The following is a 13,616-nucleotide window of genomic DNA, read 5'->3' as shown; positions in this document are numbered from 1 at the left end:
TAACAACCATGTATCAAAGTGTGTCTGTACTTCTTGGAAACCGGTCTCGAGGCTCCCAGTCTATGATGCTTGAGGGTGCATATGAGAGCGCACACACTGCAGCGCCGGCGTCAGTAAAGCAAAGGGGCTCCCTTGGGGGCTGGGCCACATACAGCAATGCCACAACACTCCCCATGATTGACTGTAAGTCGCGTAAAAGGAGGGTGGGGGCGGATTTCTGGTTAAACAATTACCTTCGCTGTTAATGAGACAGAATTAGAAACATGCAGAGTTAACTTTTCATCAGCTGAGGTGTGTGAGCTTTGTGTGACCTTGCGGTTACGAGGGGAAATCCCCAGCATTACTCTGAGCCCTGTGTCAGACTTGGCACAGCTGTCCCCCTGCAATCTACCTCTCAGAAAATGTTTAATCAGCTATCATTTATGACTGCTATATATGAATATCGGTTATTCTATGTAAAGATCCTTGCCATGTATGGCTTACCATGTGAATCTGCTGTTTTCCTCATGTATTGCTAAAAGCCAATAAACTGATTTGAAAGAAAACAAGCATTTTCATAGCCAGTAGGTCTCGCTTTTGGGACCTTATAAGTATTTAGTTACGTAACTGTTGCATGGCTAAACACTTATAAGGTCCCAAATGCGAGACCTATTGGCTATGCCAATGCTTGTTCCTTTAGGGAGCATATTGCTCTTGCCTAGTGCTGACTTACAGATCGAGTGTAAGGTCCTTGAGGCGAGTAGCCGGGGACATTTTTAACTTTTAAAAATTGTAAAATTGTATTTCTCTGTGCTGAACTTTTTAAAATATTTACATTTGTTGGTGGAATCAGCACTAACAAACCCCCCCAGGCACATCCTTACCTTTGCCTACGCTCGCGCTAACTCCCAGAGGCTTCCAGCAGCCGACCAGGCACTGCTCGAACAACATTCAGGGCCGCAATTTTGGGTGAGTCAGAGGACGAGCAGAGCAAGTGCTCGGCCCTCCCACCCTGACCAATATAAAAGCGACTCTGTAGCTCACAGCGTGTATTGCTGACTTACAGATCGAGTGTAAGGTCCTTGAGGCGAGTAGCCGGGGACATTTTAAACTTTTAAAAATTGTAAAATTGTATTTCTCTGTGCTGAACTTTTTTAAATATTTACATTTGTTGGTGGAATCAGCACTAACAAACCCCCCCAGGCACATCCTTACCTTTGCCTACGCTCGCGCTAACTCCCAGAGGCTTCCAGCAGCCGACCAGGCGCTGCTCGAACAACATTCAGGGCCGCCATTTTGGGTGAGTCAGAGGACGAGCAGAGCAAGTGCTCGGCCCTCCCACCCTGACCAGTATAAAATGTGCCCCCAACCTCGGAAGCGCAGCGGATGAGCGCAGCGGGCGCGTCGAGAGCGCGCCGAAGTTAAGCCAAAGGTAAGCCCGTCTGCGCCCGTCCGCGCCACGATGGGCCAAGGGCCATGTCTCCCTGCTCAACCCATTCCTAATTGTATTGCACACTCAAGTAATGCACTCATGCAACTAAGGAGCTCCACATCTGTCGCATGTCTGCACTCACTAACGCTTCAGGACCGCCAAACCAAATGTCGAACCTGTCATTTTAGTTTAACCCCACCATTATCTCCATACATTTGCAATATTAAATTGGCCCTGCTTAACTGCAGATCACTTCCGAAACATAGTACGGAGATAAATCTTCTGCTTCTAGAAACAAACATCGAGGTTTTGTTTCTGACCGAAACTTGGATCACTCCCTCATCAAACCCTGATATCGTTCAATCCCTACCCACGGGCTACCTTATCAAACACTATGACAGAACATTAGGAACAGGCGGAGGTATCGCCGTCATCTTCAAGGCCCACCTGACCTGTCTATTCAAGGAAAGCCCAATTCAAGATTGTGAGAATATTCACTTCTCCATCTCCTTGTCCCCCGAAACAACTCTTTCTGGACTACTAATTTACCGACCCCCGGGACCATACGGACAATTCCTCAACTCACTGGTGGACTCAGTCACCTCGTTAGCTTGTCTCTCCCCCAACTTCACAGTATTGGGTGATCTGAATATCCACTTCGATGACCTCGAGAATAAACAAGCGGTAGATCTTATAGAAGACTTAGCAGCCATAAACCTAAAACTGACCAACAACTTCCCCACACACATTAAGGGCCACTTATTGGACCCAATCTTCTCAAACATCCCGGAACTCATAGTGGACAGGCCCACCCCCATCCCCTGGTCAGACCACCACGCAATTACTATCAAGTACCCACTCACTGTCCAAGTCCTTCACCCCCCCGTACCCAAGGCCCCCACACGCCCTTGGTGTAAACTAGACACAATAGATTGGTCTAGCCGACTAGCGGCGTCTATTCCTACCATTGACCCGGACCCCTCCCTAGCGGACGCTCAAATCCGGTCCTGGATCGAAACCTCTCTAGACGCCGTTCTTCCCGTTAAATCACTCCCTAATAAGAGAGGCTCACCAAATTCACCATGGTTTACCCCTGAACTACGCTCACTCCGGAAAACCTGCAAAAAACTAGAACGCCTCTGGAGGAAAGACTGGGGCATGACAAGTAGAGGAAGCTATAAAGCAGCATTAAAGCTTTATAAAAACAGCATAAAAAGCACTCAAGCCGCATATTATGAGGGAAAAATACTTGCGGCTGCCAACTCTTCTAAGGAGACATATCGGATAATCCGTTCATTAACAAAAATACCCGAACCAGAGCCCATCGCCGACCCTTCTGGCACCAGATGTTCCCAGTTAGCCGAGTTCTTCGCATTCAAAATCTTGAAAATCGTGGAATCTTTCCCTACCCATCACCCACTTTCTGGCACTCCCCCCTTCCATGCACGTTCGGATGTCCCTCTCCTTAACTCTTTCTCCCCAGTATCCACTGAAAAGGTCACCAGCCTTTTGAATCTAATAAAGAGCGGATCTCCCGCTGACCCTGGTCCCATGAGCAAACTAAAATTGATCACCCCCACCCTAACTCCCCTGCTCACCAGCCTGATCAATGCCTCACTTACGCAGGGGACGGTCCCCGCCGCCTGGAAGAAAGCGGTGGTTCGAGCACTTTTAAAGAAACCACACCTCGACCCCACCGACCCCTCCAAATTCAGACCCATTTCACTTCTCCCAGGATTCAGCAAAATGACCGAGAGAATTGTGAATGAACAGCTCTCCTGTTTCCTGGAGACCCATAACCTCCCCCGTCATTCCCAGACTGGGTTCAGACCAGGTCAGGGGACCGATACCGCACTCCTGGCCGTAGTCGAAGAAACCAGATCAATTCTGGACGCAGGGGGATCAGTGGCAGTGATCCTCCTCGACCTAAGTGCTGCTTTCGATACGGTGGACCATACCATCCTCATCCACCGTCTTCGACTATCTGGCGTCACCGGCTCAGCCCTGGCATGGCTGAAATCCTTTCTGGACGATAGGTTCTTCAGGGTATCTGATGGCTATGGCCATTCTAAACTTCTCCCCCTGAAGTGTGGGGTCCCTCAGGGTTCGTCCCTGAGCCCCACTTTATTCAATGTATACATAGCCCCTTTGGATGACATCGTCGAACCCTTCGGCATAAAGGTGGTCATGTATGCAGACGACACTCAGCTAATCGTCTCCATTAACCAGTCGAATCACTGCATGGAGAACCTATCCTCATGCCTACAAAATATCTCAAAATGGATGATCGACTCCCGTCTCAAGTTAAATGGGGAAAAGTCTGAGATCCTGCTGCTAGGTGACCCCTGCAAACTGCCTAGTGTACTCTCCTGGCCCCCCTGTATGGGCACCCCTCCCTCCCCAAAGAAAGAAATTAAGAGCCTGGGCATCTGGCTAGACCAAGACCTTATCTTCAGAGCCCAGGCAAGAAAGACGGCTGGTACGTGCTTTGGCCTCCTTCGAGCTGCACGGAAAATCCTTCCCCTGATCCCTTCCCAGTCCAGAAAAATTTTAATCCAAGGCCTCATCATATCACGACTGGACTACGGCAATGTCCTATATTTAGGTGCCCCCATTGCCGTTTCGAATAAACTCCAGCATGTACAAAACGCTGCAGCAAGGCTACTCATAGGGATAAAACCCAGATGTTCAGCCAAACCCGCCCTTAAAGCCCTCCACTGGCTTCCAATGAAGGATCGAATCATCTTCAAAACCCTGTGCATCTCGCATAAGATCCTTCAGGGCAAAGGTCCTCCAATACTAAAATCATTCATCAAATGGCATAAACCTGCCAGACAGCTGAGATCAGCGGCCCTCTCTCTAGTTTCTGCCCCCAGAATTAAACGAGTACGCACAGGAGGTCGTCTCTTTGCTCATAACGCCCCCAAATTGTGGAACACCCTTCCCCTCGCCATTCGGGAGGAAACCGACCTGCTGCGATTCCGCAAGCAATTAAAAACCTGGCTTTTCCCTCAATAAACCTCATCACGAACTCTGCAACAGTCTTCATAGCGCTGGGACGCCTACGGGTAGCTACGCGCTCTACAAATCAGATAATAAATAAAATAAATAAATAAATAGTGCTTAATTTGAATTGAGTCGCATCCAGTTGTTTATAGCAGGTCAAATTGGATTGTAGTTGAAGGCAGTGTGAATTTCTCTCAGTGGGGCAGTATGGTGTTTAGTGAGGGAGCGGATGTAGCACTGGGGGCAGAGCTGCCGAATTTAGAACTGGGGAACCAGGTTCAGCCTTCATGAACAGTCCCCCAGACCACTCTCCTGAGGGAGCACATTCCCACGCTAGACCTTAGAAGACCCTGCAAATCCAGAAAAGCCCTGGTGTCTTAGCACCAGCAGGTGGACCCTAGCAGTGGCAAGTGTGGGTTCACCGTGAAGGCTTGCCCACCACAATCCATACTGAAGTTCACCTCCAGTGTTGCTGGCAGGCCTACGAAGTAGCAGATCCTAGAGCAACAGTGAGGTCACAGGACCCCTGAGAAGAGCTGGCACTAGGGTGGTGCGACTGGTGTGACCGCAACGGGTGCTGACTGAGTGGGGGCGTTGTATATTATGGTTTTAAAAGCACTTGCTGTCTCCTTCCTGGCCTACAGCAATTTTCGGCAATAATAAAAATGTAATGATAACTCCGGTGAATAAACGTCTTACTAGAGCGAGATTGGAGTTTTGTCTAGTTTTGACTCATGGAAAGATAGCGCAGAGGGTTAATGTGCCTGCTGCTAAGAACATGTACCATGCCCCTCACAAAGTGCACATATTGTAAATAGGTCAGTGGGTTACTGCTTTTGTCAGTAAGATCCTTTTGCTACTTGCAGGTTATAAGTTAATATCCTAACAAAGAACAGTGAGCTATTAACTTTCATCTTAGAGCTGCATACAAACTGCGAGGTATAAACTACAGCTTTATGGTTTTTTCCCTAAGCCTTTGATTATCCTAATATTGCAAAAAGTGTTCATTTGGATAGAAATCAATAATGATTATTAAAGTGTACCCCCAATCATGGTATTAAGTTTTAAATTCTGAGTTTGTGTTTCTCCAGATCAATCACTATTAAACTATACTGCCTACTAATATGGTTGTCATGTGACTCCTACACCTTGTAGTCCTTTGTCTTATGTAACATTTCCCATACAGTGATTTACACACGCACAATTGATTGTCTCTGTGTATATTGCTGACAACAGAAAATCCATGGCTCAGAAACAAATCGATTGTGCTTCCACTTTTAAGCATATTTGTGACATTCTGTGATTAGAAACATATCCCACTTTGTGAATTTATTTTAATGTCAATAACTCATATTAATCGTTAAATAATCATGTGTATCCATTGGTTGAATTACATAACATAATAAGCTGTAACTGGTCAGTGAAATGCCAAACAAATACTAAAGATTAGGATGTTTTGCCAATCCTGGCCACACCTCTAACTCCGCCCACTGATCCAATCCTCAGGTTATTCCCGCCCACAGTTCCCCTACTTTTTTTTCCCCACTTCGACCACTGAACTTATGTCACATGTTCACTCATGAGCAAACAGCATACTTGCACAGCTTCGCCGGGGCACTGGCTGCAGAATATCACTCACTGAACAGCACATCTTTAACAACTCTCCAGTCTGTCCCAGACAATTGTGAGCAGAGGTGGAGTAACGTCACCCCACCACACCGAAAGTGCCCAGGTCACGTGACCACCCAGCCCTCCTCTCACCGGACTCTCGCCGGAATCCCTGGAGCTGCTCTTTGTCAACACAAGTCTTACCATGAGCACATCACAAAAAGCACAGGGTTTGGAAACTGGAAATAGACAAACGTGTCCCCTGGGTGCACATCTAGCTGCCGTGAGGTAACCTCCGACGGACTGCTGACTCGCTCTAGTCAAATCCTTTATCTTCTCAATGAAGTGAAACATAATCCCCACAATTATAGACTGGTCTTCAGTACAATGGATTCTGGGTACAGGCAGTATCTGACACAAACAGAGCTCTCAAAACATCTATGGTTACGGACAGAACCCGTATGTTGCCTGTCACCGCTAAAATAGCTCAAAATGCTGCTATTTTATTTCCTAAATTAACTCTTAATAAACTGCCATTCTCAATGAATATATTTAACCGGTCATTTCCAAGATGTCTAAACAAGCTGCAGCTTGGCTCAGGATTACCCAAATGGGCCAGAAAATGCAGAGGTAAAGATCCACATCACATGGTGCACTTTGGTAAATACCTCCTTTTCCAAGTTTTCCTCTAGAAAATGAAAAATTACATTTTCTCCCAAATACCGCATATACTGCCTGTTCTTCACCAGGTAAACTCCAGCACGTTACACTTGCCCAAATTCATCAGAAACAAGCATTGGCATAGCCAATAGGTCTCGCGTTTGGGACCTAATAAGTATTTAGTTATGCAGCACAACGGTCCCAAAGGCGAGACCTATTGGCTATGCCAATGCTTGTTCCTACTTTGCATGTGTGCTGCATTGTACTGCACACATATAAAGTGGGAAAATCCTTAAAGCATAGCTGTGTCCTGGAAGGGATCCCTCCCAAAACACAAGCTATGCCTTAGAAAGCGCAGACACCCTTGCAATATGTCGCAAAGGTGTCTGCTTTGGCACGTGGCTGCCAAAAGTGCAGTGGTGCAGGAGAGAGAGCAGCTCCACATCTTAGAAATGGCACAGTTCTGCTCTCTCCTTTTCAAGCAGTGCCGTGCTGCATTGCATGGCTTCTTAGTGAATTTGGCCTATAGGCTTTAACTTAGATATGGTTAGTTCTGCAACATGATAGTAGATAACATGTAGATGCAAAAATATTCAAAAATTTGAATCAAAATCAAGACTTTGTAACATTTTGTACAAAACGGGAAACAACCTTTACAACGCAGTCATTACATCGCAGCACCTTTACATAGCAATCATTAGATCGCAACATCCTTTACATCGCATGTCATTACAATGCAGCCATTACATCGCATGTCACTACAATGCATGTCACTACAACACAGGCATTACATCGCAAGTCATTACAATGCATACCCTAACAATGCATAGTACCCATTCACTATCCAACACTTACCCTACTGTTGCACTCACTGGAGTTAGAATAGTAATTTTTACCCCTACACTATCCAACACTTACCCTACTGTTGCACTCACAGGAGTTAAAATAGTCATTTTTACCCCGACACTATCCAACACTTACCCTACTGTTGCACTCACTGGAGTTAGAATAGTAATTTTTACCCCTACACTATCCAACACTTACCCTACTGTTGCACTCACAGGAGTTAAAATAGTAATTTTTACCCCGACACTATCCAACACTTACCCTACTGTTGCACTCACTGGAGTTAGAATAGTAATTATTACTAGGGGTGGGCGGAATTTGCGGAATTGCGTTATGCAAATCTCCGCGAAACGGTAAAAAATCTCCGCGAACACGCAGAAATTCCGCGAACACGCGGAATTGCTTGTTCGCGATGCTTTTTTCCTGTTCGCAATTGCTGTTTGCGTGCTCGAGGAGAAATATCACGCGAACATGCATTTTGAGAACGCGAACAAGCAAAAATTTTGCGAAATCGTGGAAAACAGACTTTTGAGCAATTTCGCGTTCTCCGCGGAACGCGAAATTACGCAAATTCCGCAAATTCCGCGAGCGGAACGGAATTTGCCGCCCAGGCCTAATTATTACCCCTATACTATCCAACAGTTACCTTAAATGCGATGTAATGGTATACATTGTAATGGTATGCATTGTAAAGGTATAATGCAATGTATTGGAATGCATTGTAAAGGTAGTTTCTGAAAAAGCGATGCAATGGCATGCGATGTAAAAGAATGCGTTGTAAAGGATGTTGCGATGTAAAAACTGCGTTGTAAAGGCATGTATTGTAAATGTATGCGTTGTAACGTCATACATTCAAAACGGGTCTGAGCACTCACATCTTATCACTGCTATGTGAAAAGTTCTCAACAAAACACTTCACAATGATTGATCTGCTGGGAAATGTATTGGTGATAAGACATGAGAGGTAGGTATAGGTGGAATACTTGTGGTCAACCTTCTTATTCAAGGGAAGTGGTGTATTCCTTCTATTAGTTTTCACCCAATGCCATTCAGAAAACCGGCAGGGACATGAAAGTGTACATCTCACCAGCTGACTGGCGGGGCATGGCCACCACAAATCCCCTCACTATCCTACACATGCTGGGTTCAGAAACATTCACACCCACTGTTGCATGGGCAGAACACATCTTTTATCAGAGTCTACTCTTTACACCCACTTGCGAAGAGTTGTGAGTAGAGTTAAGGCTCTTCTCATACCCTACTATGCACACCTATCATCCACACTATACAATGAACATCCATCATCTAAGAGAGGGTTTTCAAAGGAAAGGCCAGTCCCTCCCCCACCATACTATGCACACCTGCCATCTGAGAGAGGGGTCTCAGCAAAGAGGCCAGTTTCTTCGCACACCCTACTATGCATATATGTCATTCGACAGAGAAGTGTCAGGGGAGGGGCCAGTCCCTCTCTACATCCTACTATGCATATTTATCATGTGACAGAGAGGTCTCAGTGGAAAGGCCAGTCCTTCCCCGCACCCTACTACACACACCTGTTATCCAAGATAGTGGTCTCAGTAGAGTGCCAGTCCCTTCCCAAGCTCCAACATGCACTTCTGTTGTCCAAGAGAGAGGGCTCAGCATAGAGACCAGTTTCTTCTCACACCCTACTATGCACAAATGTCATAAAAGAGAAGGGTCTCAGTGAAGAGGCCAGACCCTCCACACCTATCATCCAAGAGAGAGGTCTCAGCCGAGGGGCGGTCCAACTCCACAACCTACTATACACACCCATTGTGCAACAGACATCCTACTCTGTACACCTGTAACGTTGGGGAAAGGTGTTAGTGGAGAAGTCACTCCACCGCCATGCCCTACTATGCACACCTGTCATCGAAGAGAGAGGTCTCAGCGGAGAAGCAGAGAAGCCAGTCCCTCCTCACAGGAGATTGTGAGTTCCAGTCTCACAGTTGTCTTGTGAGAGTTATAAGTTTGTAAAAAATAAAATAAACATAACAAACATAAATGACTTCCTTATTATAGATTGGCCTTAAATAATAACTGAACACATGAAAAAGAACTCTGTACAATATTTTACAACAAAATGTATAATTCTATGATCTCATGAGAGTCCCGCAAGCGGATGGCTAGCCTCTTGCTAGAGTAATGAAACACCTTAAAAATAGATTTACATAGTTAAAACGAATACTATGCATTATTGCTAGAACTGATCACTCTCTTTCTGAATTATGATGACCTCTTTAATGTAAAAACATATACAAAGCCCTTGAAAAGTGTGCCATTAAATTATTTAATTAATTTGCTGTGAAGGAATCAATGTGACAGTGACAGGAACTGAGGGGGATGGACAATCTCAACTGGAATATAGTTGTATTAATCAGTATTATACTTAGACATCATTTTAAAAAGATTTTGCAAATTGTGCACACTTTCCTGCTGGTAACTGGACACAATATAAAAAAAAATATATAGAATGGACATAATAGCGAGGACAAAATATAGAATGGACAAAATATCGAATGGACATAATATAGTGGTTAATAATATCGAAATGCAGGTAAGTAATATCGACAGTCAAAATATCGAAGTACATAATATAGGCATTAAAATATATCGAATTTTTAATAATATCAATTTTTTTAAGTGTTTTGTATGCTAGTATATGTGTTAAAAGTGTATATTAGTTTTTGTAATGTATGTTTAATTTTTTTTAATTAATATTTTTAAGTTATTTAATTTTTGCGTAATTTAATTCCGTGGCGGGTTGTGGGTTTATAGGGGAATAGAATGGGAAGTAATTTAATTATAGTAAATTAAATAGTAATTTTTAGGAATTATTATTTATTTTTAATTTAATTTTGGGTTTTAGTTCTGTAGCGGGTTGTGGGTTTATAGGGGAATAGGGTGGGAAGTAATTTAATTGTAATTAAGTAAATATTCATTTTTATTTATTGGTATTGATAATTAATTTATTGTTAATTAATTAGTAATTGGTAATTAATTTTTATTAATTGGTGATACATTTTTAATAATTGATTAATTGATAATTATGTTAATTGAATTAAAGTATTATTCGTAGCAAGTTGTGGGTTTATAGGGGAATAGGGTGGGAAGTAATTTAATTGTAATTAAATAATTATTGAAAATAATGTTGTCTATTAATAATTAATTTACTGTCAATCAATTATTAATTGGTATTTTTTTATTATTTATTTTTTGGTATTGAAAATTAATTGTTTGTTAATTAATTATTAATAGGTAATTAATTTTCAATAACTAATATTTATGGGTATTTATAATTAATTATTAAATATTTTGTAATTGGTGATTCATTTAAATTATTTTTTTATTGGTATTGATAATTAATTTATTTTTATTAAAATATTAATTCATTACTTTCCCTACTGTTGCTCTCACTGGAGTGGGAATAGTAATTGTTACCCTACGCTATCCAACACTTTCCCTACTGTTGCACTCACTGGAGTGGGAATAGTAACTTTTACCCTCCCGCTATCCAACGCTTTCCCTACTGTTGCACTCTCTGGAGTGGGAATAGGAATATTTACCCCTACGCTATCCAACGCTTTCCCTACTGTTGCACTCATTGGAGTGGGAATAGTAATTTTTACCCCTACGCTATCCAACGCTCTCCCTACTGTTGCACTCTCTGGAGTGGGAATAGTAATTTATACCCCTACGCTATCCAACGCTTTCCCTGCTCTTGCATTCTCTGGAGTGGGAATAGTAATTTTTACCCCTACGCTATCCAACGCTTTCCCTACTGTTGCACTCTCTGGAGTGGGAATAGTAACTTTTACCCTCCCGCTATCCAACGCTTTCCCTACTGTTGCACTCTCTGGAGTGGGAATAGGAATATTTACCCCTACGCTATCCAACGCTTTCCCTACTGTTGCACTCATTGGAGTGGGAATAGTAATTTTTACCCCTACGCTATCCAACGCTCTCCCTACTGTTGCACTCTCTGGAGTGGGGATAGTAATTTATACCCCTACGCTATCCAACGCTTTCCCTACTCTTGCATTCTCTGGAGTGGGAATAGTAATTTTTACCCCTACGCTATCCAACGCTTTCCCTACTGTTGCACTCTCTGGAGTGGGAATAGGAATTTTTACCCCTACGCTATCCAACACTTTCCCTACTGTTGCACTCACTGGAGTGGGAATAGTAACTTTTACCCTCCCGCTATCCAACGCTTTCCCTACTGTTGCACTCTCTGGAGTGGGAATAGGAATATTTACCCCTACGCTATCCAACGCTTTCCCTACTGTTGCACTCATTGGAGTGGGAATAGTAATTTTTACCCCTACGCTATCCAACGCTCTCCCTACTGTTGCACTCTCTGGAGTGGGAATAGTCATTTATACCCCTACGCTATCCAACGCTTTCCCTACTCTTGCATTCTCTGGAGTGGGAATAGTAATTTTTACCCCTACGCTATCCAACGCTTTCCCTACTGTTGCACTCTCTGGAGTGGGAATAGTAACTTTTACCCTCCCGCTATCCAACGCTTTCCCTACTGTTGCACTCTCTGGAGTGGGAATAGGAATATTTACCCCTACGCTATCCAACGCTTTCCCTACTGTTGCACTCATTGGAGTGGGAATAGTAATTTATACCCCTACGCTATCCAACGCTTTCCCTACTCTTGCATTCTCTGGAGTGGGAATAGTAATTTTTACCCCTACGCTATCCAACGCTTTCCCTACTGTTGCACTCTCTGGAGTGGGAATAGGAATTTTTACCCCTACGCTCTCCAACGCTTTCCCTACTGTTGCACTCTCTGGAGTGGGAATAGTAATTTTTACCGTCCCGCTATCCAACGCTTTCCCTATTGTTGCACTCTCTGGAGTGGGAATAGTAATTTTTACCTTTCCGCTATCCAATGTTTACCCTACTGTTGCACTCACTGGAGTGGGAACAGTAATTTTTACCCTCCCGCTATCCAACGCTTTACCTACTGTTGCATTCTCTGGAGTGGGGATAGTAATTTTTACCCCTACGCTATCCAACGCTTTCCCTACTGTTGCACTCTCTCGAGTGGGAATAGTAATTTTTACCCCTACGCTATCCAACGCTTTCCCTACTGTTGCACTCTCTGGAGTTGGAATAGTAATTTTTACCCTCCTGCTATCCAACGCTTTCCCTACTGTTGCACTCTCTGGAGTTGGAATAGTAATTTTTACCCTCCATCTATCCAACGCTTTCCCTACTGTTGCACTCACTGAAGTGGGAATAGTAATTTTTACCCTCCCGCTATCCAAATCTTTCCCTACTGTTGCACTTACTGGAGTGGTAATAGTAAATTTTACCCTCCTGCTATCCTATGTTAAAAATTTTGAATATTTGTTATTAATATTACGTTAAGATATATATATGTGTTAAAAAATAAAAATGTATGTTTATTTTTTATACTTACATTAATTATTTATTCATTTTAAAGCTATTTAAGTATTTTTAAGTCTGTTTTAGTTAATTATATTTATTATTTCATTAATTTTACATTACTTTTAAGGCATTTAAAAAATGCGATATTTTGGATTCGATATTTTTGTATTTAACTGTTTGTAGATAGGGATTCGACATTTTGGCTTCTATATTTTTTCCTCGATATTTTGGCAGGTCCATATTTTGGCATTCTATATTCTGTCAGTGATCCCTGTTACAATACAAAGCTATTCCCTTTCAAAATGATGTCTGTAGACAGGATATAGTCCTCAGTTATTCTACCACACACACACTCAAAAAATAATTTATTTACTTTAAAAAACCCTAGAAATTTACTGAAGAAACAAAGATAAAATTAACATTCTACTTAAGTATGATGAAAAAATCTGTTTTCTTAAAAAATAAAAAAAAAACTTTAGAAATCCACTGAATAAAACAAAAGTTAAAGTAACGTTACATGAAGGGGAATTTGATAATGACAACATTCATGTTTTAAACTTAAAAAAACACAGAAATGTGCCAGTTCTTGTGTCCCCGCCATGAACTGCATGTGATCTCACATATGACATCACTCATGACATGTTCTATGACATGATTT

Source organism: Triturus cristatus, chromosome 2_1 (assembly GCF_964204655.1).
Source record: "Triturus cristatus chromosome 2_1, aTriCri1.1, whole genome shotgun sequence".
Lineage (NCBI taxonomy): Eukaryota > Metazoa > Chordata > Amphibia > Caudata > Salamandridae > Triturus > Triturus cristatus.
This window is presented reverse-complemented; position numbering follows the sequence as displayed.